The following is a 27,577-nucleotide window of genomic DNA, read 5'->3' as shown; positions in this document are numbered from 1 at the left end:
GGAGGTTACAGTATAGTTAACTGAACCATTACTCAAGAGAATAAGTGATTACGTGTTGGCTCCTTTTTGTCTGGGAGAAAGCAAAGACAATAGAAAACAAAACCATTAGTCACCATGGATATGGAAGGAGTGAGAAAATGAATTCAATGATACAGACCAGCGCTGATCAGAAACACACGTATCTTCCCAATCCCACCATGCTGTCTTCACCTATTAAGCTATCCTTCATTCAGCACTCCTAATGTGCTCCCAAAAACCAATATGCTAAATGAAAACATGCTAAATGAAAATCACATTCCCATAAGAAAACATGTTAAAAGGGTGGGTTATGTTCCTGAACTGTAACTTTTACATTAAAAAACCATTGGCTGCCTTGAACCTTACCGGCCCAAAAAATCACTTACCAACTCTTACTCACTCTTAATAACTTATGAACACTTAATAATTTACAGTACTAACTCTTTCAACTTAGCTCCAGGTCACCACCTCTCCCAGCTCTCCAGCTCTCTGCTAGCCACTTCCCTCCCCATCCCCCTCCCAACTCACCACCTCTCCCTCTCATCCATCCTCCTGCTTGTCACTTCCCTCCCGGTCCCCAGCCCTCTCACTCTGCTCCCCTCCTGCTCCCCAACCCTCCTGCTGCTCCCTCTCACTCGCTGCTTCCCTCTCCTGAGCCCTTGCTATCAGCGGGGGGGCCCAGAAGAGGGGCAATTAGATGGAGGCAGCAAGCGAGGGAGCACGAGGAGCTGCAAGTGGGGGGTGGGGTCAGGTGGCAGGAGGGTCAGGGAGGGAAACTGCAAAGCAGGAGAGGCAGTGAGCAGGAGGGACAGGGAACAGGAGAGGTGGCAAGCGGGAGGGTTGGGCAGCGGGAGAGGTAGCAAACAGGAGGGGTGGGGAGTGGAAGAGGCAGCGAGCAGGAGGGTCGAGGAGTGAGAGAGGCACAAGCAGGTGGGTCAGGGAGAGAGGCAGAAAAGAGGCAAGTTGTTTTTTTTTTAAAAGACTGAACATGCTCAATAACTGTGCTAAAATGGAAATCGCAGCAGAGGTATTGGGGAATGTCCCTTAATTACCAACAATGCTACAATAAAAACATGCTATTAGAATGCACTTTAAATGGGGGTACACCATACTGGAGATTGGTACCTTACTCATGATGAGTTTGCAACAGTTATAACAATTCCCACATCAATAACCTGACACAAAGCATTCAGAATATTAAAGAGAAAATAAACTTCATATCAGGCTTTCAGTACAGACATCAGGTGCCAGCAGAGATTTTTTGAAAACACACTGAAAACTACCGGATGAAGTGACATTCCATGTGCTTAGCTGCCTTGTTGTTAGGGTGACGGATACTTCCAAGTCAAAGCCAGGACAATTTTGAATTCCCCAGAATAAAGCTGAAATTTTCTAAATGTAGGTTTGTTTGGGATTGTTGCAAATCAATAGGACAAAAATGAAGCATCTTTGCAAGATTTGGAATGAGATTGGTGCTTTAATCCTGTCTCGGTACATTCGACAAGTTATACTCATATAAAATTTGGGCAGAATTTTCCCGTTGGCGTGCGGGGGGTGGGCACTGCATGTCCGCGCGTAAAATGACACGCGGTGACGTTGGGCGAGCGTCCCGACATCACCGCGCGCCATCGCGATATTTCGTCGGGCGGGCGCGCGATGATGTCGGATGCGCGCCTGCCATTATTTAACGGGCCACTAAAGGCCCTTGACTCACCAATCGACGCTGAATTTTCGGCACCTGTGCAATCTTCGGGTCAGCGCAACGGGCACAACGGGCGGGCGGGTAGGACATATTTGTATAAACCTCATCCATGGGGTCGCGAGTGTACACAGTCAAACATTTATTTTTCAAAGTTATTGAAATTTGCCTGTGTGATCGGCATACTTTAAAACGCATACCAGCTGTTTTGTCTGGACTCTTAACCCCCAGGTCAGCACTCTGCAGTGAGGAATCTTTTCTGGGCCTGCAGGTTTCAGGAAGCCTTCCCTTAGCCTGGGAATGGGAGCTGAGCTGTCCACTGGAGGCAGTTCCTCTGAGGAGGAAGGGACAGCTAGAAGGCGGAGGAGGCCAGGAGTGTACATTCAGCCTCCAGGGGAGCCACCTTTGGAAGGGGAGGCGCAGGCACAAGGGGCGCAGGGCCAAGAGGTAGTCCAAGGCGGAAGCGGCCTCAGAAGACGCCACTATCCTGCTGCCAGGGTATACAGGCAGCGAAGCAGCTACCTCAATATATCTGAGGTGCAGTGCCGAAGGAGGGTCCATCTGTCAAGTGAGGCAGTCAACTATATCTGTCAGATGACGATTGGGAAATTTGCAGATGACACAAAGATTGGCCAAGTAGTGGATAGTGTAGAGGATAGCCATAATCTCCAAAACGATATAGATGGGTTGGTGGCGTGGGCTGTAAAGTGGCAGATGGATTTTAACATAGAGAAGTGTAGGTCATACATTTAAGGAGGTCAAACAGTTACAGGGATTACACAATAAATGAGAATATACTAAGGAGGGTAGATGAAGTGAGAGATCTTGGCATACAAGTACACAGGTCCCTGAAGGCAGCAGTTTAAGTAGACAAGGTTGTAAAGAAGGCATATGGAATGCTCTCCTTCACTGGCAGAGGTATAGAATATAAAAGTAAGGATATAATGTTGGAATTGTATAAAACACTGGTGAGGGCACAACTGGAGTATTGGGTGCAGTTCTGGTCACCACATTACAGGAAGGATGTAATAGCTCTGGAGAGAGTGCAGAGGAGGTTTACAAGAATGTTGCCAGGGTTAGAAAAGTGTAGCTATGAGGAAAGATTGGATAGGTTGGGGTTATTTTCCTTAGAACAAAGAAGGCTGAGAGGTGACTTGATTGAGGTGTACAAAATTATGAGGGGAATAGATAGAGTGGACAGGATAAAATTGTTTCCCTTGGTGGAGAATTCTAGAACCAGGGGACATTGATTCAAGATAAGTGGCAGAAGGTGTAGGGGGGGCATGAGGAAGAACTTTTTTAAGCAGAGGGTAGTGGGTGTCTGGAATTCGCTGCCCAAGTTGGTGGTAGAGGCAGAAACTTTAAACTCTTTTAAAAAGTACCTGGATCTGCACCTTAAATGCTGTAAGCTGCAGGGCTATGGGCTGGGTGCAGGAAGGTGCGATTAGAAAGGGCACATGGGTGTCCTTGGTCTGGCATGGACAAGATGTGCCGAATGGCCTCCTTCTGTGCTGTAACTTTTCTGTGGTTCTATGGTTCTATGATTGGGCCTGAGATCTCCGCTAACTGTGTGGGCAGACATCTCATGCCAGTGGATCTGAAGGTATCTGAATCAACTTCTATGCCTCTGGCTCCTTCCAGGGGTCGGTGGGTGATCTTTGCGGTGTCTCCCAACTAGCTGTCCACACTTGTGTCAAGCAGGTTACAGATGCTCTGTTGAGGCGTGCATTGACCTTCATCCACTTCTGTTGGGACCAGGCAAGCCAGACACAGCCAGCCAGAGGCCTCACGGCCATTGCTGGCTTCCCCCACATCCAGGGTGCTATAGACTGCACACATGTGGCCATCAAGGCACCAGCAGGTAAGTCAGTGCCTTCGTCAACAGGAAGGCCTTCCACTCCATGAACGTGCATATAGTGTGTGATCACAGGATGCAGATTCTGCAAGCCTGTGCAAGGTACCCAGGCAGCTCCCACGACGCCTACATCCTCAGACACTCCCAGGTGCTGGGGCTCTTCAATGCTCCAGCCCGGCTGGATGGATGGCTGCTGGGTGACAAGGGCCATCCCCACAGAAGGTGGCTCGTGACGCCTCTCCGCCATCCAAGAACAGAGGCTGAGCAGCGCTGCAATACGAGCCACCCCTCCACAAGGGCTGTGGTGGAGAGAACCATCGGTCTTCTCAAGATGCGCTTCGGATGCCTGGGCCGCTCAGGGGGCGCACTCCAGTACCCCTCAGATCGTGTGTCGGTGATAGTGGTTGCATGCTGCACTTTCCACAATTTTGCGCTGCAAAGGGGGGATGCAGTGGATGATGAAGACATCGACGCAGTGGCTGTGGCTGCACACGATGAGTCCAGCAGTAAGTCCGAGGATGAGCACACACAAGGAAATGATGAGGGGGTAGACGCTGACTTGGGCATACTCCAGGGAGGCCGGGACACCTCGGCCCGTTAGATTAAAGCCCTCATATAATCTAACGAACCTTCAGCTAGCACACCATAGATGGACCTCCAGGACAAGCCTGGGCTCTGGGCTCCATACTCGACACCTAAGTGCAAAATCTTGCCAGGTTAGCAACAGTAACTAAGGGCCTTGTTAATAAAGCTGAATGTCCAACAAAGCACTCATTACATATTTTGAAACCATCCACATGCAGAAGAAAAGAGGCACCCTCAGCCATGGTGAGATATCTGAATTTAATATATCAAGCGAACAAACTTATGCAAAAAAAAGACAATAGTGTTACAAATCAAAACAAATCATAAGGACCTCATCTTGGGCCAACACAAAAGCACCAATAAAAAACCCGTGGTGTGCCTAAGGTGACTTATGTTTTTGTTTCCGGGTGCTACGCCATCGCTCAGAGTGGCATCTGAGACAGCCTGCTGGCTCTGCTGTCCTGTTGGCCTCGATGACATTGGCGGTCGTCCTCTGGCCCGTGGAGCCTGTGCTGGCCCTGCCTGGGAGGGAGCTGCCAGTTCCACAGCTGGCATCTCCCCAGTCGTCGCAGCCTCACCAGATGCTAAAGCCAGTGGGAGAGGGGGGGAGAATCTGCTGCCCTAATCCGGAGAACCCTGAGAGGAGCCCGCAGAGACGACAGGCAGCTGCTGCACTGATGTGAGGTCACTTTGGACCTTCCTGCTCACTGTGGAAGGGCACCGAGCTGGGAAACTTGATGCCCACACCATCTTCCACACTGGCACTGACCATCTGAGGTCAATGCCGATGTGAGGGCTTGCTGGTCAGAATGCATCCCCAGGAAGCCCTGATGGGTCTCCTGGGGTAGCCTATCCACGAGAGTCGCCACTCTCTCCATGGAGGAGGCATGGTGCTCGGACATGTGCCTCACTGCTTCGGCGATCATCCGCGTAGACACCTCCACCATGGTGTCTAAGCCAAGCATAGCGTCATGTATCTCCCCCAGATGCTCCCACACACCCGGCCGCATTTCCTGCCCCTGCTGCATCATGGACGACTCCAGAGGCACATCATCAGGCACCGACTGAGCATGTGCCTGGTTCCCTGCAGTCCTCTGACTGCTGGCGCCATGGGCACTCTCTATCTCTGCCAGTTACTCCAGCGACTGTGAAGTGCCCTCACCGCTGTGCCCCAGGACAATAGCCAATGTTCGAATTCCCACCGAAGTGCTCGTATCTGCGCTGGTGCCTGCCTCACAGAGATGGTGTGATGCTGGTGAGACTTCAGGCCCCTCAGATGTGAGAGGGGGCCTTTGCTGCTCCTCCTCCCGGCTCTGCTCCGATGATACTGAAAGGAAGAACAAGGATAGTGGATCAGTTAATGTGGAGACGATGACAAAGCCCTTCCCTGTACCCCCCGGCTCAATATACGGTCAACCTTCCATAAGCAATGGTCAAGCCATGTTGCAAAATCAAATCAATTAATGTTCAACAATGCTATGGCTGTTGGGAGAACAATGCTGACCTCACTGTTGGGCATAAATGCTAGGCTGTGGCACCCCAGCTTCAGCAACACCAGTGGACATGGGCACATGGCGCCTCTCCAAATCCAGGGCCTCCTGTTCGAAGCTGCTAAGAATGGCGATCTGTGCCAGTCCTCGCTCGCTCTGCCGCGTTATGAGCGTTCTTCTCCTGAAAATGAGAGACGAGCTTTGATTAGTGCAAATTGTACATGGACTCTCTTCGCGCACGGCCCACCCCAACCAGAGTGGGACATATCAGGGCTCCAGTGCCTCCTCACCCCGCAGCTGCCGAACACTCACACAAAGATACTAGGCCTGCTCCCCACGCCCCCCACACCCACCTTGGGCACGTGCTGCCTACATCACATTAGGCACCACACGGTCCAGCCTTCCATAGCAAGGAGGCGTAAGCACATGAAGCGCAGAGCTCAGCAGATGGTTTGGTGCCACGCCACCCGGAAGCTCCCCTCCCAGCATGTCATCACCCTGACTTGGACATGTCCTGCAGTTCAAGCACTGTGCCTAGGTGCAGCTCCTCCTGGTTGCCCCCAAACCAGTCATGTGGGACTCAGTGTAACACATGCTGCTGGGGGCAAAACACATCTCCTCATCACCCTCTCAGGCTGACCTCAGCATGGGCAATATCTGCTGGCCCACCCAGCAAAGGATACGTGCTGTCAATGATTCAATGCAGTGACTCTGCTCAGACTTGGGGGTGCAGGGGGGAACAGCAGAGAGGTGTAAGCCGACCTGCTGGGTTAAATGACCAATGCTAACATGGTACTCACCCTGCCAGAGCGCAACAAGTCGTTGAAGCGCTTGCAACACTGGATCTAGGTGCGCCGCACCACGTCGCGGGAGCTCACCACCTCTGCCACCTCCTCCCAGGCATGTTTCATCATGTGGGGGGGCCTCCTCCTCCTGTCCTGGGGGACCAGCACCTCCCACCGTGCTGCCACCTCCTCGAGGAGGGCAGCAAGGCAGTGATCTGAAAAATGAGGGGCACACTGGCCCCCTGCCCTACCCTCCGGCCTGGCCTGCCCCGATGGCCTACCCTCCGGGCTTGCATGAACTTCATTGCCCCTCTGCAGAGCATTTCTCCCAGCCATTGCGAGCAGCCTTTCCAAGGCTGCTAGGCCTTCCTTTATACAGGCTGCTGGGTCACCATTGGACTTGGCGGCCTGAGTGTGCCCGCCGCTGCCCACCCACTCCCGCTATGCACGGGAGTCGTGAAGTACGCTGGGTGGGCCTTAATTGGACTGCCTGCGTAAAATGACTATGCGGGCCCAATCGCGAGCGGCGATTGGGTCCACGCCCGCCTGCGCCCACTCCTGCTCCGCTGCCCCTGCCAACCAGAAAATTCAGCCCTATGTATCAATGAATACAGATGTCAGTCAGTTTTATCATTTATCCTTGTCCTTGGGACATATCTAGCCATTTATTCCAGGTACAAATGCCCTGTGAGATTTGGTCAAATATTTATTTGACTGGAAACTTATTTCTACAATTTAAACCGACAGTTATTTAATGTGTTTGTCCCAGTCACTTTTTTTGAAGGTATATGTGTACCTTATTAGGGATTGAGCCTGTGGGGGATTTTTAACTCCAGACCACCAACCCCCAGCCATCCTGCACCCCTCCCCCACCAACAGAAAGAGTGGACAGTTAAAATGGAATAGGTTAAGTGTCTATTCTAACCCCATTCATCATGATTTTAAAGTGCTTCATATTTTATATATATGCAGCACCCATGTCAGTGAGGAGGAGCTTAATGCATATATGCAAACATGGATCCCATTGCATCAAAAGGATCCCTTCTCCAAATTAGCCCAGGAGTGGTCCCCCAGGCCCCACACAGAAACATCATTCTCCCCCATCCTACCCTGTCCCACTGACACACCTCTGGAACCCCTCAACTCATTTTGGCCCAGATGGTCAGCCTTCAGACCACCTGATTTCTCATTGAATATCACCTGTTTTGGTCAGCAAGTTGGCCATTAAACTCGGCCAGTTCTCTCAGCGCAGAAAGAGAGATGTAATGAAATTAGTAAATGATAGTTTAGCCAAGGAATTGCAAACTATTCATTATTTACTAGGAGACAAGGAGATAACTGAGCTGAACAGCAGCTGAACATTTTTACATTGTGGTACTGCTATTATTCATTTACACTTTTAAACCTGAATATATTTATGTTTCGGTTAATGCCCAAGTCACAGTGTTAGTCTGCCACTTTTGGAAGACAAGGAGGATCACATGATAATAACTGTAGTTGAAGTAACGTGAAAACATCTTTAATTTTGTTCCACAGGTTTGCTACAAATTGATCTAGATGTTTGGCCAACCTTGGAAGATATTGATATTGGACCTTGTCATGAATATATTAATGTATGTAATGTTATTGGAAATTATTTCAAATTGAACTTGTAGTAGGGTCTGTGTCTGTGGGTGTGAGTGTGTGTGTCTTAATTGGAATAAAGCCAGTTAGTCTGGGTGCTTTGATGTATACTAGTTGGAGATGTTAAACAGTAGGGTAGAGGGTACGTTTGTATTTTGTTGAATAAACCATTCAAAGACTTGGGGTGAAATCTTGCACCTAGCTAGGAGACACCAAGCAATATGTTTATGTTACTAATAAAATTGGTACTACGCAAGGGGTTTTATTGTTAGAAGAGGTGGAGTTCAAAGGGCCTGGTGATACAATGAGAATTTGCATTCAAAGGGAAGGCTAGGATATAAAGAAAAGAGTTTTGTGTGTGTGAGTCAGAGGCATGCCTCCTGTAAGTCTACAACTGTGTGAAGGAAGCAAATTTAAAGGAACGTTATTTTGAATTTGTAAGAAAAAATGTGTTTTGTCTGGTGTCTGTTTAAGTCTATGGGCTATTGTTACCTTGATGAAGTTATTTACCTGGGAGTGCTTAATTTGGGGATTTGTTTAAAAGTTATTTTGGTAGTAATGTGTAGACGTGTATGTGTTCAACTCCTTGTTAATTTAAAAAATGTTTAATTTAATTTATATTAAAAAACCTCTGGAGGCTTGGTGGTTTCATTTCTGAATTCAGAGTTGCATCTCAAACATACCAGTTGAAAATACAGGTTATGACAGTTTTTTAAAGTTTCCCTCTGGGATTTTAAATAACTCAGCCTTTACCAACTGCTGGGTCATAACAGACCTACCTATGGCAGTGATTTGAATCATGAGAACCAGCAGAGTAAAACATGAGTGAGGAGGTCCTAAAACTGTCAGGTGCTGATGATATTCTACTGAATTATAGCCAATCATTTGTATTGCTTAGTTGTCCCTATATTAGCACCTATATGTCTCTATATGTCTCCAAATCGCTTCACAGAACTTAAAGGGAAGAATTATCCCTATAGCCAATTGAAGGTCTGGTCACAAAGGTGGATTTTAAGAAGGAGCTGGTAGCTGTTAATGGTGGGGCAAAGGAAAAGCTGAATACATGGAAGGCTAAAGTCAGGGCAACAGCATGTGCTGGAGAAAGGAGGGGGAGTGTGGGCCTGGAGGGGACCTCAGAGTTAGGTTGTGTCTGAGAACATGTGGAGATTCCAATGAGCTCAAGTTTACAGAGGATGGAGGATGGAAAGCAAACCAGGAAAACATCAAAAAAGTCTAGTCCAGAGGTAATAATGGCATCAAGAGTTTCAGCAGCTGGGATAAGGGCCAAGATGGCTGAAATACAGGGTATTCAGGCTGTGAACAGTTTAGGCGAAGGTGATACAATGTCCCTAGCGGGTGATGGAATTAGATGCAAGGGTACAGGTCCTTGGAAGGGCTGAAGATGATGACCTTGTTTCCTCCAGTTAAACCCTCGGACTGCCAATGACTGATCCAAGACTGAAGGCAGAATTTTACAGCCCCTCCCACCGGCAGGATTTTCCAGTCCTGCCAAAGTCATTGGATTTTTGAATGGCGTGCCACAGTAGATGGCCCTGATACCATTGGAAGGAGGCTGTAAAATTCCACCCTGGATCTCAGCTAGCCAGTGGAAATGGAGGGATTGAGAGAACTAGTAGAAGGTGGACTTTAGTGTGAACAATTTAGAGCTTTGTCTGATAATATGGAGCGGGGTGTCTTCAGTATAGAACTGGATGTGATCTGTATGGAGCTGGGTGTGATCAGCATAGAGCTGGGTGTGATCACTATGGAGCTGGGTGCGATCAATATAGAGCAGGGTGTGATCAAAATAGAGCAGGGTGTGATCAGTATAGCGCTGGGTGTGATCAGTATGGAGCTGGTGTGATCAATATAGAGCAGGGTGTGGTCAATATAGAGCGGGTGTCTTCAGTATAGAACTAGGTGTGATCTGTATGGAGCTGGGTGTGATCAGCATAGAGCTGGGTGTGATCAATATAGAGCGAGGTGTGATCAGTATAGAGCTGGGTGTGATCAGTATGGAGCTGGGTGTGATCAATATAGAGCAGGGTATGATCAATATAGAGCTGGGTGTGATTAGTATAGAGCTAGTGTGATCAGTATGGAGCGAGGTGTGATCAGTATAGAGCTGGGTGTGATCAGTATGGAGCTGGGTGTGATCAATATAGAGCAGGGTATGATCAATATAGAGCTGGGTGTGATTAGTATAGAGCTAGTGTGATCAGTATGGAGCTGGGTGTGGTCAATATAGAGCTGGTGTGATCAATATAGAGCTGGGTGTGATCAGAATGGAGCTGGATATGATACATACAGAACTGGGTATGATCAGTATGGAGCTGGGAGTGATCAATATAGAGCTGGGTGTGATCAATATAGAACACAGTGTGATCAGTATAGCACTGGGTGTGATCTGTATGGAGCTGGGTGTAATCAATATAGAGCTGGGTGTGATCAATGTAGAGCTAGGTGTGATCAGTATAGAGCTGGGTGTGATCAGTATGTAGCTGCGTGTGATCAGTGTAGTGCTGGGTGTGATCAATATAGAGCAGGGTGTGATCAGTGTAGTGCTGGGTGTGATCAATATAGAGCAGGGTGTGATCAGTATGGAGCTGGCGTGATCAGTATGGAGCTGGGTGTGATCAATATAGAGCTGGGTGTGATCAGTATGGAGCTGGGTGTGATCAATATAGAGCTGGGTGTGATCAGTATAGAGCTGGGTGTGATCAGTATAGAGCTGGGTGTGATCAGTATGGAGCTGGGTGTGATCAATATAGAGCTGGGTGGGATCAATATGGAGCTGGTGTGATCAGTATGGAGCTAGGTGTGATCAATATAGAGCTGGGTGTGATCAGTATGGAGCTGGGTGTGATCAATATAGAGCTGGGTGTGATCAGTATGGAGCTGGGTGTGATCAGTGTAGAGCTGGGTGTGATCAATATAGAGCTGGGTGTTATCAGTATGGAGCTGGGTGTGATCAATATAGAGCGAGGTGTGATCAATAGAGAACTGGGTGTGATCTGTATGGAGCTGGGTGTGATCAATATAGAGCAGGGTGTGATCAATATAGAGCTAGGTGTGATCAATATAGAGCGAGGTGTGATCAATATAGAGCTGTGTGTGATCTTTATGGAGCTTGGTGTGATCAATATAGAGCTGGGTGTGAGCAATATAGAGCTGGGTGTGATCAATCTAGAGCTAGGTGTGATCAGTATGGAGCTGGGTGTGATCAGTATGGAGCTCGGTGTGATCAATATAGAACTAGGTGTGATCAATATAGAGTGAGGTGTGATCAGTATAGAACTGGATGTGATCAGTATGGAGCTGGGTGTGATCAATATAGAGCTGGGTGTGATCAGTATGGAGCTGGGTGTGATCAGTGTAGAGCTGGGTGTGATCAATATAGAGCTGGGTGTTATCAGTATGGAGCTGGGTGTGATCAATATAGAGCGAGGTGTGATCAATAGAGAACTGGGTGTGATCTGTATGGAGCTGGGTGTGATCAATATAGAGCAGGGTGTGATCAATATAGAGCTAGGTGTGATCAATATAGAGTGAGGTGTGATCAATATAGAGCTGTGTGTGATCTTTATGGAGCTTGGTGTGATCAATATAGAGCTGGGTGTGAGCAATATAGAGCTGGGTGTGATCAATCTAGAGCTAGGTGTGATCAGTATGGAGCTGGGTGTGATCAGTATGGAGCTCGGTGTGATCAATATAGAACTAGGTGTGATCAATATAGAGTGAGGTGTGATCAGTATAGAACTGGATGTGATCTGTATGGAGCTGGGTGTGATCAATATGGAGCTGGTGTGATCAATATAGAGCAGGGTGTGAACAGTATGGAGCTGGGTGTGATCAATATAGAGCAGGGTGTGATCAGTATAGAACTGGATGTGATCTGTATGGAGCTGGGTGTGATCAATATAGAGCAGGGTGTGGTCTATATAGAGCGGGTGTCTTTAGTATGGAACTGGGTGTGATCTGTATGGAGCTGGATGTGATCAGCATAGAGCTGGGTGTGATCAATATGGAGCTGATGTGATCAATATAGAGCTGGGTGTGATCAATGTAGATCTGGGTGTGATCAATATAGAACTGGGTATGATCAGTATAGAGCTGTGTGTGATCAATATAGAGCTGGGTGTGATCAATATAGAGCAAGGTGTGATCAGTAGAGAGCTGGGTGTGATCAGTATGGAGCTGGGTGTGATCAATATAGAGCAGGGTATGATCAATATAGAGCTGGGTGTGATTAGTATAGAGCTATTGTGATCAGTATGGAGCTGGGTGTGGTCAATATAGAGCTGGTGTGATCAATATAGAGCTGGGTGTGATCAGTATAGCACTGGGTGTGATCAGAATGGAGCTGGATATGATACATACAGAACTGGGTGTGATCAGTATGGAGCTGGGAGTGATCAATATAGAGCTGGGTGTGATCAATATGGAGCAGGGTGTGATCAGTATAGCACTGGGTGTGATCTGTATGGAGCTGGGTGTGATCAATATGGAGCTGGTGTGATCAATATAGAGCTAGGTGTGATCAATATAGAGTTGGGTGTTGTCAGTATGGAGCTGGTGTGATCAATATAGATCTAGGTGTGATCAGTATGGAGTTGGGTGTGATCAATATAGAGCTAGTGTGATGAATATGGAGCTGGGTGTGGTCAATACAGAGCTGATGTGATGAGTATGGAGCTGGGTGTGATCAATATAGAGCTGGGTGTGATCTGTATGGAGCTGGGTGTGATCAATATAGAGCTGGTGTGATCAATATAGAGCTGGGTGTGATCAATATAGAGCTAGGTGTGATCAATATAGAGCTGGGTGTGATCAATATAGAGCGATGTGTGATTAGTATAGAACTGGGTGTGATCTGTATGGAGCTTGGTGTGATCAATATAGAGCTAGGTGTGACCAATATAGAGCTGGGTGTTATCAGTATGGAGCTGGGTGTGATCAATATAGATCTAGGTGTGATCAATATAGAGCTGGGTGTTATCAGTATGGAGCTGGGTGTGATCAATATAGATCTAGGTGTGATCAATATAGAGCAGGGTGTGATCAATATAGAACTGGGTGTGACCACTATGGAGCTGGGTGTGATTAATATAGAGCTGGTGTGATCAATATAAAGCTGGGTGTGATCAGTATGGAGCTGGATGTGATCAATATGGAACTGGGTGTGATCAGTATGGAGCTGGGTTTGATCAGTATGGAGCTGGGTTTGATCAGTATAGAGCTGGGTGTGATCAATATAGAGCGATGTGTGATCAATACTGATCTGGGTGTGATCTGTATGGAGCTGTGTGTGATCAATATAGAGCTGGGTGTGATCAACATAGAGTGATGTGTGATCAGCATGGAGCTGGGTGTGATCTGTATGGAGCTGGGTGTGATCAATATAGAGTGATGTGTGATCAGTATAGAGCTGGGTGTGATCAATATGGAGCTAGGTGTGATCAGTATGGAGCTGGGTGTGATCAGTTTGGAGCTGGGTGTGATCAATATAGAGCTAGGTGTGATCAATATAGAGCTGGGTGTGATCAGTACAGAGCTGGGTATGATCAGTACAGAGCTGGGTGTGATCAATATAGAACTGGCTATGATCAGTACGGAGCTGGGTGTGATCAATATAGAGCCTGAAGTTGACTCCATGTCTATTGATGATGTTGTAAAGACGATGCATAAACGTGAAGAGGAACAACGGATCAAGAATTGATCTTTGCGTGCTGCTGATGTAATAATATATTCCACATAATAAATTATATATATATATTCATATTAATTCTAATATCTTTGTGTTCATGTCTGTGTCTTCTATCTGCAGGTACTAGAATTTATTTTTTAAAAATGGTAACAAAGTAAAATCTAAATACAAATTGATGGGATGAAGTGCAAGATCAATAATTGATGATGCTGTAGGAGATTGAATTTGATTGAGATGAAATTGGAGAAACAAAAAGGAATATAGCAACAATTGACTGTGACACTTTGTTGAAGGATGAAACCATATCAATAGAGGTGGTAGTGGTTCTATTCCAAGCGTTTCGAGAAGATCAGTTGTAGAAACAAAATTGCTGCAGGAAGAGTAGATTTGTAACAAAGAATAACTACAACATTTCCTTTTTGTCTGCAGAAAATCTAAGGACTTGTTTCGACTTAACTAAAAGGACAGTTGGACTTACTTGCAGTATAAAGGTTTAACAGATGGGATATGCTAATGTATGTTGTGATGTCAGTCAGTCACATGTTAGACTCTCAAAAGAGAGGTTGGAATCATGTCTAAGAGCTACGTGCCTACTCTGTAACCTGCTTAGATGTAGTACTAATAAACACGTGTAAAGCAGATACCAGAGTATGTTTATAAGCTGCCTAAGAAGCAAATCCTACACCTTGAGTCCAAGACAGAAGGACCCAATCTCAGAACATGGTGGCAGCGGTGGAGACATCGGTGTAAAAAAATACATTGGGGTTATCAAAGGAACCACTGAGTGAAGAAACCTTTGAAAGCAACTCGAGAAATTTCAGTGGTAGAAGGAGGCACACTGGAGAAAGGTAATGATGACCGTACCTAGTAGCTGTCCCTACCCTTTCCCCACCTGTTTGACTGCCTCGAGAGCTGGAAGGAAGGCTGGCAGTACCATTATGAAAATGCAATTTTCTCCGGTACCGAGCAGCATCAGGCCTTCACAAAAAAGAGCCAAAGCTTCAAATTAGTTCTTTTTTTTAAGCAGTAGGTCCAGTAGCAGCTGACATTCTCCTAAGGCAGTGTGTGCAGGAGTCCACCGCGGATTTTGATTTCATCATAAAAGGCTTTGACATCCATTTTAGCCCAAAACCACATGTATTAATTGAAAGAGTGTTTTAACCAACACTCGCAACAACCTGAGGAATCAATTGAATTATTCGTAATTGAGCCATATTGCTGAGATGGATCTTACAGATATGGGACACTGAAGGACGCGTTGATCCATGATCGCATAGTCATGGGTGTTCAGCGTGAGAAACTCTCTGACTTTTGGCAAAGGATGACCTTACGTTGCATCAAATGGGCAAGAGCCAGGCCGAGCTTAGAGCATTTAATCGGGCTATGATTCATGGTGAAACAGAGGTTTCACATGCATCTGTAGCCTGAGTAGGCCCATGGGCAGTGGCCCCACCCACATGAAAGCCAACCAAACAAACTGAAAGGGCAGGAACTCCACATTGGCCGTCATTTCAAGATGCTTGTCAGCAAAGACATCAAGGCTGACCAGCAGGGGGCATGGAATGCTTCCAATGTGGCAAAACTAGACATTTCAAACATTTCTGCAAATCCAGCAATCTTAACTAAAGTTGCAGACCAGCGAATGTTTATAAAACACATTCCTTCTAAGAAGTGGAAAGTCCAGGAAACGATGACCCTATAGAGTTCCTAGGAGAAGTAGATTACTGGTCAGTTACGGTATAAGTTCAAGGCTTTGATACTTTTAAAATTGTTACTGGAGAAACTGTTAACGTTTTAGCAGATGACCGCGACTGGCTTCAGCGATGACCCTTCATTAATCAGGCATTAAATTACAAGGTCCAGGAGGCATTGGCCTTCCAATTAAAGGCAGGGTTCTTTCAGCGGGTTGTGCGACTTTGGAACTCTCTGCCTCAGAAGGCAGTGGAGACAGGGTCATTGGATATTCTTAAGGCAGCAGTAGATAAATTATTGTCAGGCAAGGGAATAAAAAGGTTAATGGGGGTAGATGGGAATGTGGAATTTGAAACACAAACAGATCAACCATGGTCTTATTAAATGGTGGAACAGGCTTGAGGGGACCAAAAGACCTACTCCTGCTCCTAGTTCATATGATCGCATGTATGTATGTAGGATTATTGCTCCTCTTAGCTACAAGGGACAATAGATCATTCATTCTCTCAATGTTCTTCACAATCAATGTACATCCTTATTAAGTGGCAATGTTGGCACACTTGTAGGAATCAAAGAAAAACCAATTGATGCTTATCATTTGAATGACTCACTGTCCTTCATGCAACAGTCTTTAAACTTTTATTTGGAAGCACTGGAAATTCAGTCTTCAGAAACTGAGGAATTTTATACACTTATCAGTAAGTTCCTTTCTTCCACAGAGACACTATCCACTAGACCCAGTGCAGACAAGGAAGCTATGGATCTCTCAGTTCTTTACAAAGTAAGGCCAGTGGTGGAGGATATAGACGGTGCTGTGACAGATGGTGACCATCCCAAGAAGACATGGTAGACCTGAACTGGTTCTTCCTAAAGAGTAATGAGAAAGATTCCCTTGAAGAAAATCCCTTGAAAAAAATTTCACCTCTACTCTGTCTCAAATGGGCAATGCCTTATTTTTAAACAGTGACCCCTAGTTCTAGATTTTTCCACAAGAGGAAACATCCTCTGCACATGTACCCTGTCAAGATCCCTTAGGATCTGTTATGTCTCAATCAAGTCACCTCTTACTCTTCTAAACTCCAGTGGATACAAGCCTAGTCTGTTCAACCTTTCCTCATAAGACATCCCACCCATTCCAGGTATTAGTCTGGTAAACCTTCTCTGAACTGCTTGCAATGCATTTGCTTCCTTCCTTTAATAACATGACCAATACTGTACACAGCACTCCAAATGTAGTCTCACTAGTGCCCTGTACAACTGAAGCATAACCTCCCTACTTTTGTATTAAATTCCCCTCGCAATAAATGATAACATTCTCTGAGCTTTCCTGATTACTTGCTGTACTTGCATACTAACCTTTTGTGATTCATGCACTCAGACACCCAGATCTCTCTGCACCTCAGAGCTCTGCAATCTCTCAACATTTAAATAATATGCTTCCCTTTTATTTTTCCTGTCAAAATGGACAATTTCACATTTTCCCACATCATACTCCATTTGCCAGATCTTTGCCCACTTGCTCAACCTATCTATATCTTTTCATAGCCTCCTTATGTCCCCTTCACAACTTTTTAGTCTCCTTCCTATCTTTGTGTCATCAGCAAATTTGGCAATCATCCCTTCAATCCCTTCATCCAATTCATTTATGTAAATTGTAAACAGCTGAGGTCCCAGCACTGATCCTTGTGGCACACCACTCGTTACACCTTGTCAACCTGAAAAAGACTCATTTACGCATATTCTCTGCTTCCTGTTAGCCAGCCAATCTTCTATCCATGCCAGTATGTTACCCCCATAGCATGAGTTTTTATTCTCTGCAATAGCCTTTGATGTGGCACTTTATTAAATGCCTTCTGGAAATCTAAATACAGGACATCCACTGGTTCCCCTTTATCCACAGCACATGTTACTTCCTCAAAGAACTCCAATATGTTGGTTAAACAGGATATCCCTTTCACAAAACCATGTTGACTCTGCCTGGTGACCTTGAGCTTATCCAATTGCCCTGCTGTAACTTCTTTAGGCACCCACTGGGTCCAAGTTGATGATGAGCCTCTGAAAATGGCCATGTCACACATGCTGAAGATGAAACTACAGGCAGCGGAAAATCAGGCAGAGTTGCAAGAGGCAGTCAACAGATGGGAGTGAAGGATGGACAAGTCTGTCTGCGTTCTGTCTGATGTCGTGGCTCTGACATGCAGGCAGCTTGAGGTCTCCATGGGAAGGATGGCAACTGCGTTGGAAACCTTGGTCCAGCAGATCCTGTTGGATTTGTGTTCGGACTTGCACTCCATCACAATAGGCATTGGTGGAATTGGTCACTGGCTAAGTGAGAGGGGGGCAGGGCATCTTGACATTCCTCCAAGTGCCTTTACTCCTCAGGAAGTCAGGCAGGAGCCGCTGGCGCACTCATAGGGAGAAGGACCAGCAGCTGGAGACCCTGGGGCCACCCCCCCAGGTGACTCCGAGAGAGTCCAGCCGATCCCAATTCCCTCTGCCTATGGCCCCATTATCTCCAGCTGTCCAGGCCGAGGAGGGTGCACTTGCCCCACAGCAGGAGACCCAAAGCAGGCTGGGGACCTCCAAGATTTGGCCCTCTAGAGGACGCCGACCAAAGTCATCACAGACAACGGGGTGGGGGGGGGGGGGGGCGTTGCCGTCAGCCGGCCGCCTCCGCCTCTGCTGTGGATGTCGGGGATGCACCTAGGCTTAGAGGTAGAAAAATTAAGAAACTGATGTCACTTCTGGGTCATGGATGTTCAGCCACTGTAAATACCATGCACCTTTGTAAATGCATTTGCCATTAATGGGAATGGTGTATTCATCTGAAAGCATCGTGCGTATGCATCTATGTGCCCTCTATTGTGAGGGTGATCCATGATCCCATTCAGTGTTCGCCTCCCTTTGTGAGCTACACATTCATGTGATGTGTAGATGACTCGTGATAGTTTCTCTGCCCTTGTGTTATGTCAGGGAGTTGTGTCAAACTCTTCACTGAAGGGTCTGCAAATGTGCTAGCAAACATACTCTTTACAAGACAACATGGAGTAGACATCCTAACTAGCCTTGGAAGGGTAGCTGTAATTGTCTCTCCAAATGACAAGGCTGCTTTCATTCGTAGTGCCAAAACACAAGACCTGCAGCCATGGTGCTCCCTCTAACTATGCGCGCAAGTCAGTGTCTGCAAAAAGTTTCTCATAAAGTTGACGACCAATGCATCTAGTCTTTTGACACAGCATCTGCGCTGTTGTGGTGACAATCACTTCCCATAGTGCACCAATGAAAGGTTTGCCACTAACCTTTCCAGTGAACAGGGCCTAGTGAATCATGAGGTTTGAAGGTGCAAGGCCAAATGCTGAGATTGCTCTCTGGAAAGGCCTTTCAGTCCACTGGCATGGCAGTGAAGAATGGAAGGAATGTGGATGTGTCCCATTGCCTACACCTTAATAATCCTGGAATTGTGTGGCTATCAGTGTGTCACAGGCATGCCTTCCACGTCATGCTTCTGCGAGGGCATCCTCAAGTGGAAGCTGACCCTCATCTCCCAATTCAGGTTCTTGCACATTCTGCTCTTCATCATCTGAGAATATCTCAGCCTCCTCCATGTCTCCCTCTGCCAAGGGACCCCCCTTTAAAGTGCCAGCTTGTGAAGGGCACAACAGACCACAATGATGCAGAAGACCCTCTGTGGATAGTACTGCATAGACACATCTGAGCGGTCCAAGCATCAGGAGCACATCTTCAGGTGGTTTGCTCAATGATGGACCGTGTCACCTTATGCACCTCATTGTATCTCTCCTCCGAGTGACTCAGAGGATGACGCCCTGGTGTCATGAGACATCATTTAAGCAGGTACCCCTTATTCCCATGCAGCCAGCCGTGTATTCCCTGAGGGCCTTCGAATATGTGGGTGTGGCTCAGGATGTGAGTCATGGGAACTCCCAGGGTACCTGGCACAAACGTACATGATGTGCTTCTGATGATCGCACACCAGTTGAACATTCAGGGGCTGCTGCCATGGAGCTCTCATTACCACATGTGTGCAATGGATCGCACCCTATACGCTAGAGAAGTCTGAGATGGCTGCAAACTCCATAAACCTAGAAGCCTGGTTATCTTCATCGAGCATGAAGTTCACATAATGATAAGCCTTACTGTAGAGGGCATCTGTCACCTGCTTGATACGTTTATGTGCTGAGGACTGTGAGATGCCATATAGATCTCCTGTGGATCCCTTGAACAAACCACAGGCAAAATAAATTGAGCACAGCAGCGATCTTCAGGGGCACTGGCAGGGGGTGTCCTCCCAGTCTATGGGGCATTAGATCCTCCTGCAGAATGTGGCAGATATGATCCACCAACTCTCTTAACAAGTGCAGGTGTGCGTGGCTTTGTCTGACAGCCACCTTTAAATAGGAAAGTCTTTTTTGATAGACCCTTGCTCGTGCAAGTGACCTCCTTGGGATGGACTAACCTTCTCATCCTCTGGTTGTTGCCAGGGCTCCCCTGACGATTTCCTCTCAAAGCTGGGCTAGGCAGATCCGGGCCCTTCTCCTCCACCTCCTTAGTCTGATCAGTGCCATCAATAAGGCAGCATTAAGCACAGGCTCCATTATTCGATCCTCATTCTCCCTGGGGAATGATAAATGCAAGAGATTAAGAGCTCTGGGCAGATAATTTAGACCTCCCACTCTCACACAGAAAGACATTGTCATGCCCCAGAGATGCGTCATCGTGACTAGATTTTTGCTGAAACAGCCTTGCAGATGAGGCGCACACTCACATCTTTGGGTGCCCACGATGCCAACGCTGACAGTTCTCATCTCAACCCCAGAGAACTTGTGAGTGCTTTGGACACATTATGAATTGTGCGACCTTGACAAAGGCACTCCAGCAATCTATTCTCTTGTTTGCTGATCAACATTAGCCTGCACATCAGCAATGACTGGATGCCCTTTGGCCATTCCTCCATGCCGATTGAATGAAGTACATTACAGGTATTCACTGATGATCTGGCACATATGCAGCAGCTGTGCTTCCTAGATGCTTGCCCTCATTTACATTCTCACATACCTCTCTGTTGAAGCTCAAATGGAGTGACTGCGTTGTGATGCCAGTGACAGATGCCAATGGCAGGCAATGCAGGAATCTCCTGTGGCTATTCCCCTGCAAAACAGGTATACCACTTTGGATACTGTTGGGGGGAATGGCCACTCAGGGGAAAGCAGCAACAGCCAAATTCGGTGCACCATGGTTGGCTCTGCTACACAGGGAGGAGTAAAAGATGTGGGAATGCAAAAGTTATAGGGGATTCAATTGTAAGGGGAATAGATAGGCGTTTCTGTGGCCGCAAATGAGACTCCAAGATTGTTTGTTGCCTCCCTGGCACTAGGGCAAGGATGTCTCAGAGCGGCTAGAGGACATTCTGAAGGGGGAGGGTGAACAGCCAATGGTTGTGGTACACATTGGTACAAACAACATAGGTTAAAAAAAAGGGATGAGGTCCTAAAAGCAGAACATAGGGAGTTAGGAAGTAAGTTGAAAAGTAGGACCTCAAAGATAGTGATCTCACGATTACTACCAGTGCCATGTGCTGGTCAGAGTAGAAATAGCAGGATATATAGGATGAATACATGGCTGAAGAGGTGGTGTGAGGGGAGGGTTTCAGATTCCTGGGACATTGGGACCAGTTCTGGGGGAGGTGGGACCAGTACAAACTGGATGGGTTACACCTGGCCAGGACCGGGACTGATGTAATAGGGGGACTATTTGCGAGAGTGGCTGTGGAGGGTTTACACTAAAATGGCAGGGGGATGGGAACCTATGCAAGGAGTCAGAGGAGGGGGAATCTAGGACAAGAACAAAAGACAGAAAGGGTAATAAGAAAAGTGATAGGCAGGGAAATCAAGGGCAAGAATCAAACAGGGCCTCAGTGAAAAATTTTGGGAACGGGACAAGTAATGTTAAAAAGAAAAGCCTTAAGGCTTTGTGCCTTAACGAGAGGAGCATTAGCAATAAAGTGGACAAATTAATCACGCAAATAGATGTAAACAGGTATGATATAATTGGGATTACAGAGACATGGCTGCAGGGTGACCAGTGATGGGAATTGAACATCCAGGGGTATTCAGTATTTAGGAAGGACAGAATTAAAAGGAAAAGGCGGTGGAGTTGCATCGCTGGTTAAAGAGGAAATTAACGCAAAAGTGAGGAAGGATATTAGCTCTGATGATTTGGGGTCTGTATGGGTAGAGCTAAGGGGCAAAAAACGTTACTGGAGGTTGTAAATAGAGCCTCAAACTGTAGTGGTGATGTTGGGAATGGCATTAAACAGGAAATTAGAGACGCATGGAATAAAGGAACATCTGTAATTATGGGTGACTTTAATCTGCATATAGATTGGGCAAATCAAATTAGTAACAATACCATAGAGGAAGAATTCCTGGAGTGTATACGGGATGATTTTCTGGACCAATAAATTGAGGAACCAACTAGAGAACAGACCATCCTCAACTGGGCAATGTGTAATGAGAAAGGAATAATTGGCAATCTAGTTGTGCGAGGCCCCTTGGGGATGAGCGAGCATAATATAATAGAATTCTTCATCAGGATGGAGAGTGATGTGGTTGATTCTGACACTAGGGTCCTGAACCTTAATAAAGGAAACTACGATGGTATGAGGTGCGAATTGGCTATGATGGATTGGGAAATGTTACTTAAAGGGATGATGGATGATGGATAGGCAATGGCAAACATTCAAAGAGCTCATGGGTGAACTGCAACAATTGTTCATTCCTGTCTGGCGCAAAGGTAAAACAGGAAAGGTGGCCAAACCATGGCTTACAAGGGAAATTAGAGATGGTATTAGATGCAAGGAAGAGGCATACAAATTTGCCAGAAAAAACCAACAGACCTGAGGATTCGGAGCAGTTTAGAATTCAGCAAATAAGGACCAAGGGATTGATTACGAAGTGGAAAATAGAGTACGAGAGTAAGCTTGCAGGGAACATAAAAGCTGACTAAAAGTTTTTATAGGTATGTGAAGAGGACAAGATTGTTAAAGACAAATGTAGGTCCCATACAGTCAGAAACAGGGGAATTTATAATGGGGAACGAAGAAATAGCTCACAACTAAATACATGCTTTGGTTCTGTCTTCACAAAGGAGGACACTAATAACATACCAGAAATGTTGGGAAACATAGTGAGAGGGAGGAACTGAAAGAAATCAGTATTAGTGGGGAAATGGTGTTGGGGAAATTGATGGGATTGAAGGCCGATAAATCCCCAGAGCCTAATAATCTACATCCCATAGTACTTAAGAAAGTGGCCCTATAAATAGTGGATGCGTTGGTGGTCATATTTCGAGATTCTATAGACCCTGGAGCAGTTCCTACAGATTGGAGGGTAGCTAAAGTAACCCCACTATTTAAAAAGGGAGGCAGAGAGAAAACAGGGAATTATAGACCAGTCAGCCTGTCGTCGGTAGTGGGGAAAATTATGGAGTCCATTGTAAAAGATATAATAGCTGAGCACTTGGAAAACAGTGGCAGAATTGGACAGAGTCAGCATGGATTTATGAAAGGGAAATCATGCTTGACAAATCTACTGGAATTTTTTGAACTTGTAACAAGTGGATGTGGTTTATTTGGACTTTCAGGAGGCTTTCGACAAAGCCCCACATAAGAGATTAGCTTGTAAAATTAAAGTACATGGGATTGGGGTAGCGTATTGAGATGGATAGAAAACTGGTTGGCCGACAGGAAACAAAGAGTAGGAATAAACGGGTCTTTTTCCGAATGGCAGGCAGTGAATAGTGGGGTACCGCAGGGATCAGTGCTGGGACCCCAGCTATTCACAATATATATTAATGATTTAGATGAGGGAACAAAATGTAATTTTTCCAAATTTGCAGATGACACAAAGCTGGGTGGGAGGGTGAGCTGTGAGGAGGATGCAGAGATGCTTCAGTGTGATTTGGACAAGCTGAGTGAGTGGGTAAATGCATGGCAGATGCAGTATAATGTCGATAAATGTGAGGTTATCCACTTTGGTAGCAAAAACAAGAAGGCAAGTTATTACCTGAATGGCTATAAATTGAGAGAGGGGAATGTGCAACGAGACCTGGGTGTCCTCATACACCAGCCGCTGAAGGTAATCATGCAGGCGGTAAAGAATGCAAATGGCATGTTTGCCTTCATAGCGAGAGGATTTGAGTACAGGCCCCGGGATGTCTTGCTACAATTATACAGGGACTTGGTGAGACCATACCTGGAATACTGTGTGCAATTTTGGTCTCCTTATCTGAGGAAGGATGGTCTTGCTTTTGAGGGAGTGTAGCAAAGGTTTACCAGACTGATTCCTGGGATGGCAGGACTGACATGTGAGGAGAGATTGAGTTGGTTAGGATTATATTTGCTGAAGTTCAGAAGAATAAGCCAGGATCTTATAGAAACCTATAAAATTCTAACAGGACTAGACGGGTAGATGCAGGAAGGATGTTCCCAATGGTGGGGGAGTCTAGAACAGTCTGAGGTTACGGTGTAGACCATTTAGGACTGAGATGAGGAGAAATTTCTTCACCCAGAGAGTGGTGAGCCTGTGGAATTTGCTACCACAGCAAGTAGTTGAAGCCAAAACATTGCATGATTTCAAGAAGGAGTTAGATATAGCTCTTGGGGCAAATGGGATCGAAGGATATGGAGAGAAAGCGGGAGCAGGCTATTGAGTTGGGTGATCAGCCATGATCTTAATGAATGGTGGAGCATACTCAGAGGGCCTAATGGCCTACTCCTGCTCCTATTTTCGATGTTTTCTATGTATGTTTCCTCTTCTTATAGCCCAAAAAAGGCTAATGGCTTCAATAGAACCTTCTCAAGGAAGTGTTCCTTTTTTCTATCAGCCCAGACACCATTTCAATGTTTTGAGTACAAGCAGGTTGAGGCTGCCCCTGAAATGGGCCCCTGAGTGCAGCCCTGGGCTCCTCCCACACTGACTCTGATCACCCCCCATCCAGATTCTTTGCCACTTTTGATTTTTTACTAGCCAAGATGGTGGCATGCTGATTTTACTGAGAGACAAGCTTCAATCCTCTCTCCGTGAGTGTTGCTGTCCCTCCAATCTCCCTGGTATCCCACGGTGTGCAGGAAAAGCTCCCTCCCGTTATTCTCCAGCCTCCCCCAGTAACCTTGGATTCTATTGTTATTGTGATTGTTGTTCCAACCCTGTCACCTGAACCCATAACTGTTGACGTCCCCATGCCCACTGTGGACCTCACCCTTTCCCCATCTTGAGGCTGTGTGCATGGTCAATTCCAGGGGAGATGTCCCCCTCCCCAAGAGTTTCAAAAACCCTCCTCTGTATTATGTTTTCCCCCTTAACAGGCTGCAGATGCCTCCCCTAACCCTTACCATCCCATCTGCAGCCCAGTACCAGACCAGACATGACCATGGCCAATGACTGTAAGACGATAACCATGCCCTGCACACTAAGCTGTGCCTTATCCTAATTGAGCACACAGCCCTTGCCCCTCCCTGGAGTGGGACTACGATGTGCATGCCATGCATAGGCCTGTAGCATGGCCGCAAAGCCCCAGGACTGACTTCACTCTCACACCCTGACTTCTTGGCCCCAGACCAGGGACTATGACAGTATTTTTCCTCACTCTCCTATTCCTTCTTGACTGCTGACAATACAATGTTCCTTCCCACCCTCCACCCTCCCACTTCCATGAGTCCCTGTACAAGCCTTACCCTCTTGTGCCACATTAACATAAACCACCCCCTGTATTATGCAGTCAGCATGCATCCCCTCCAATCCATGCAGTTCTCTTCCCATTCCATCCCCTACTGTGCATTCCAGTCTTGAATGTTGGGCTCTATCTTCCCCACCCTCAGTCTCCGCTTTGCCTGCTATCATTTGCCCGCACCCCCCTCCCCAACCACACCTTTGGCCCTTTCTCCTGTGTCCCCTTCCTCCTCCCCAAGACTCCCACCCCCATCCCCCCTCCCAACCAATCTGGTCACAATGCTGGTCTCTGTCTTATTTGCTGCCCTGCCTGAGCCCCCAGGAAACACCCTCCCAGACAACAGAGGAAGTCAGTGAGGTGAGCAAGCCTACACTCCCACCAGTGTAGCATCTCACTGGCTTTGGTAAGAGCCCGGAGAGGCACTGTTACAGGTTGGCTCTGAATACCATAAGACCATAAGACGTAGGAGCAGAAGTAGGCCATTCGGCCCAAAGCGCCAGCTCCGCCATTCAATAAGATCATGGCTGATCTGATAATCCTCAATTCCACTTTCCTGCCTTTACCCCCAAACCCTTGATTCCCTTACTGATTAAAAACCTCTCTATCTCAGCCTTGAATATACTAACGACCCAGCCTCTGCAGCCCTCTGCAGTAAAGAACTCCACAGATTCAATACCCTCTGAGAGAAGAAATTCCTCCTCATCTCTGTTTTAAATGGATGCCTCCTTACTCTGAGATTATGCCCTCTGGTCCTAGACTCTCCCACAAGGGAAAACAACCTCTCAGCATCTACCCTGTCAAGCCCCCCAAGAATCTTATATATTTCAATAAGGTCGCCTCTCATTCTTCTAAATTCCAATGAGTGCAAGGTCAACCAACACAACCTCTCCTCATAAGAAAATCCCTCCATACCCGGGATCAACCTAGTGAACCTTCTCTGGTCTGCCTCCAATGCCAGTATAACTTTCCTTAGATAAGGAGACCAAAACTATTCACAGTATTCTAGGTGTGCTCCAACTAGAGCCTTGTATAGTTTTAGCAAGACTTCCCTATATTTATACTCCATTCCCTTTGAAATAAAGGCCAACATTCCACTTGCCTTTCCTATTACCTGCTGAACTTGTATATTAGCTTTTTGTGATTCATGCACGAGGACCCCCAAATCCCTTTGTGCTTTAACTCGGATCTGAAGTTCCTCGACCTGCAAACATTAACTACAGATGTGTTCACTCTGGATCACCTTAGTGTCTATTTCCCACATGCTGCAGCAGCAACACATTACCTATCCTGTCTTCGCTATCGTATTTTATTTAATTACCTAATGAATTACTCTAGACTCCCCACTCTTTACGCTTTATTGTAATTTGTTTTACACACCAGCATCAATCTTATACCTAACAAGCTAGTTTTAAGAAAAGAGCAAAAAGAAAGAAAAAGCCTAGACCTAAACACAAACTAAAGACCCTACTTTTACTTTAAAGAATAGAAATACTCACCATTCATACCCACCAATCAGCTGCACTCCGTGCTTTTTAATTGTCTCTTGCCTCTCTCTCCATGCTCTTTAATGGCCCCTCACTCTTCTTGCACTCTCTCACTGTTAATGGCCCTGCTGCTCTTTGCACTCTCTCACTGTTAATGGCCAAGCTGCTCTTTGCACTCTCTCACTGTTAATGACCCCGCTGCTCCTCTCACACTCTTTCACTGTTAATGGCCCAGCTGCTCCTCTTGCACTCTCGCTGTTAAAGGCCCTGCTGCTCCTCTCACTCTCTCACTGTTAATGGCCCGGCTGCTCCTCGCACTCTCTCACTGTTATGAGTGTTGCATGCACCTCAAAATCAGGAGCAAAATGAGGGCTGACAATTGCACGCCGCTTATTTTCAAACATGTTTCAGCCCGGTCTAATTTCCCGCTTATGTGGCACTAGATTGGGAGGGGCTACATGATTCCAGCAAGTGGTGTTTTTAATGATCATTTACGAAATGGTAATATATGCAAATGGGGTCCCCGCCATGGATCAGCAGGAATCCTGACCTGCCACAAAAAGTGGTGAGGGGAAAATTCCGAACTGTTTTACCATTGGCAGGTTTCCAATTTTTGGCCTCTCTCTGAATTTTCTGGCCACACACACCACAAAACCTGTCGCAGGCTGGAGGGGATAAATCCGCCCATTGTGTGTTACTGTTAATGTCAGTTAAGTTGATATGGTGAGCACAGACTGGAAATTAAACCTGGTACCTTCCTTACAGTGGGTAATGCACCTACCCACACAGCCACAAGTGGCTGGTCCATTACTTTTTTAGTTTATGTTCTATTGGCAGCCTGAAGTCGAGAATTTTCATCAAGCTTTAGAATTCCTCAAATGAAGTTGCACAT

General features: G+C 46.5%; 1 long non-coding RNA gene across 1 annotated transcript in view; it reads right to left on the bottom strand.

Moving 5' to 3' along the window:
• LOC144685221 (uncharacterized) overlaps positions 1-26,819 on the bottom strand; it is a 137,353-nt gene extending 110,534 nt beyond the window's left edge. Inside the window, exons 1-2 of the long non-coding RNA XR_013577675.1 lie at positions 26,698-26,819; positions 19,861-20,086 (exon numbers count right to left, since the gene is read on the bottom strand). This is a non-coding gene — a long non-coding RNA (uncharacterized LOC144685221). The remainder of the gene's footprint in view (positions 1-19,860; positions 20,087-26,697) is intronic.
• Between the last annotated feature and the right edge of the window lie 758 nt (positions 26,820-27,577).

Source organism: Cetorhinus maximus, chromosome 10, assembly GCF_964194155.1.
Source record: "Cetorhinus maximus chromosome 10, sCetMax3.hap1.1, whole genome shotgun sequence".
Lineage (NCBI taxonomy): Eukaryota > Metazoa > Chordata > Chondrichthyes > Lamniformes > Cetorhinidae > Cetorhinus > Cetorhinus maximus.
This window is presented reverse-complemented; position numbering and strand designations above follow the sequence as displayed.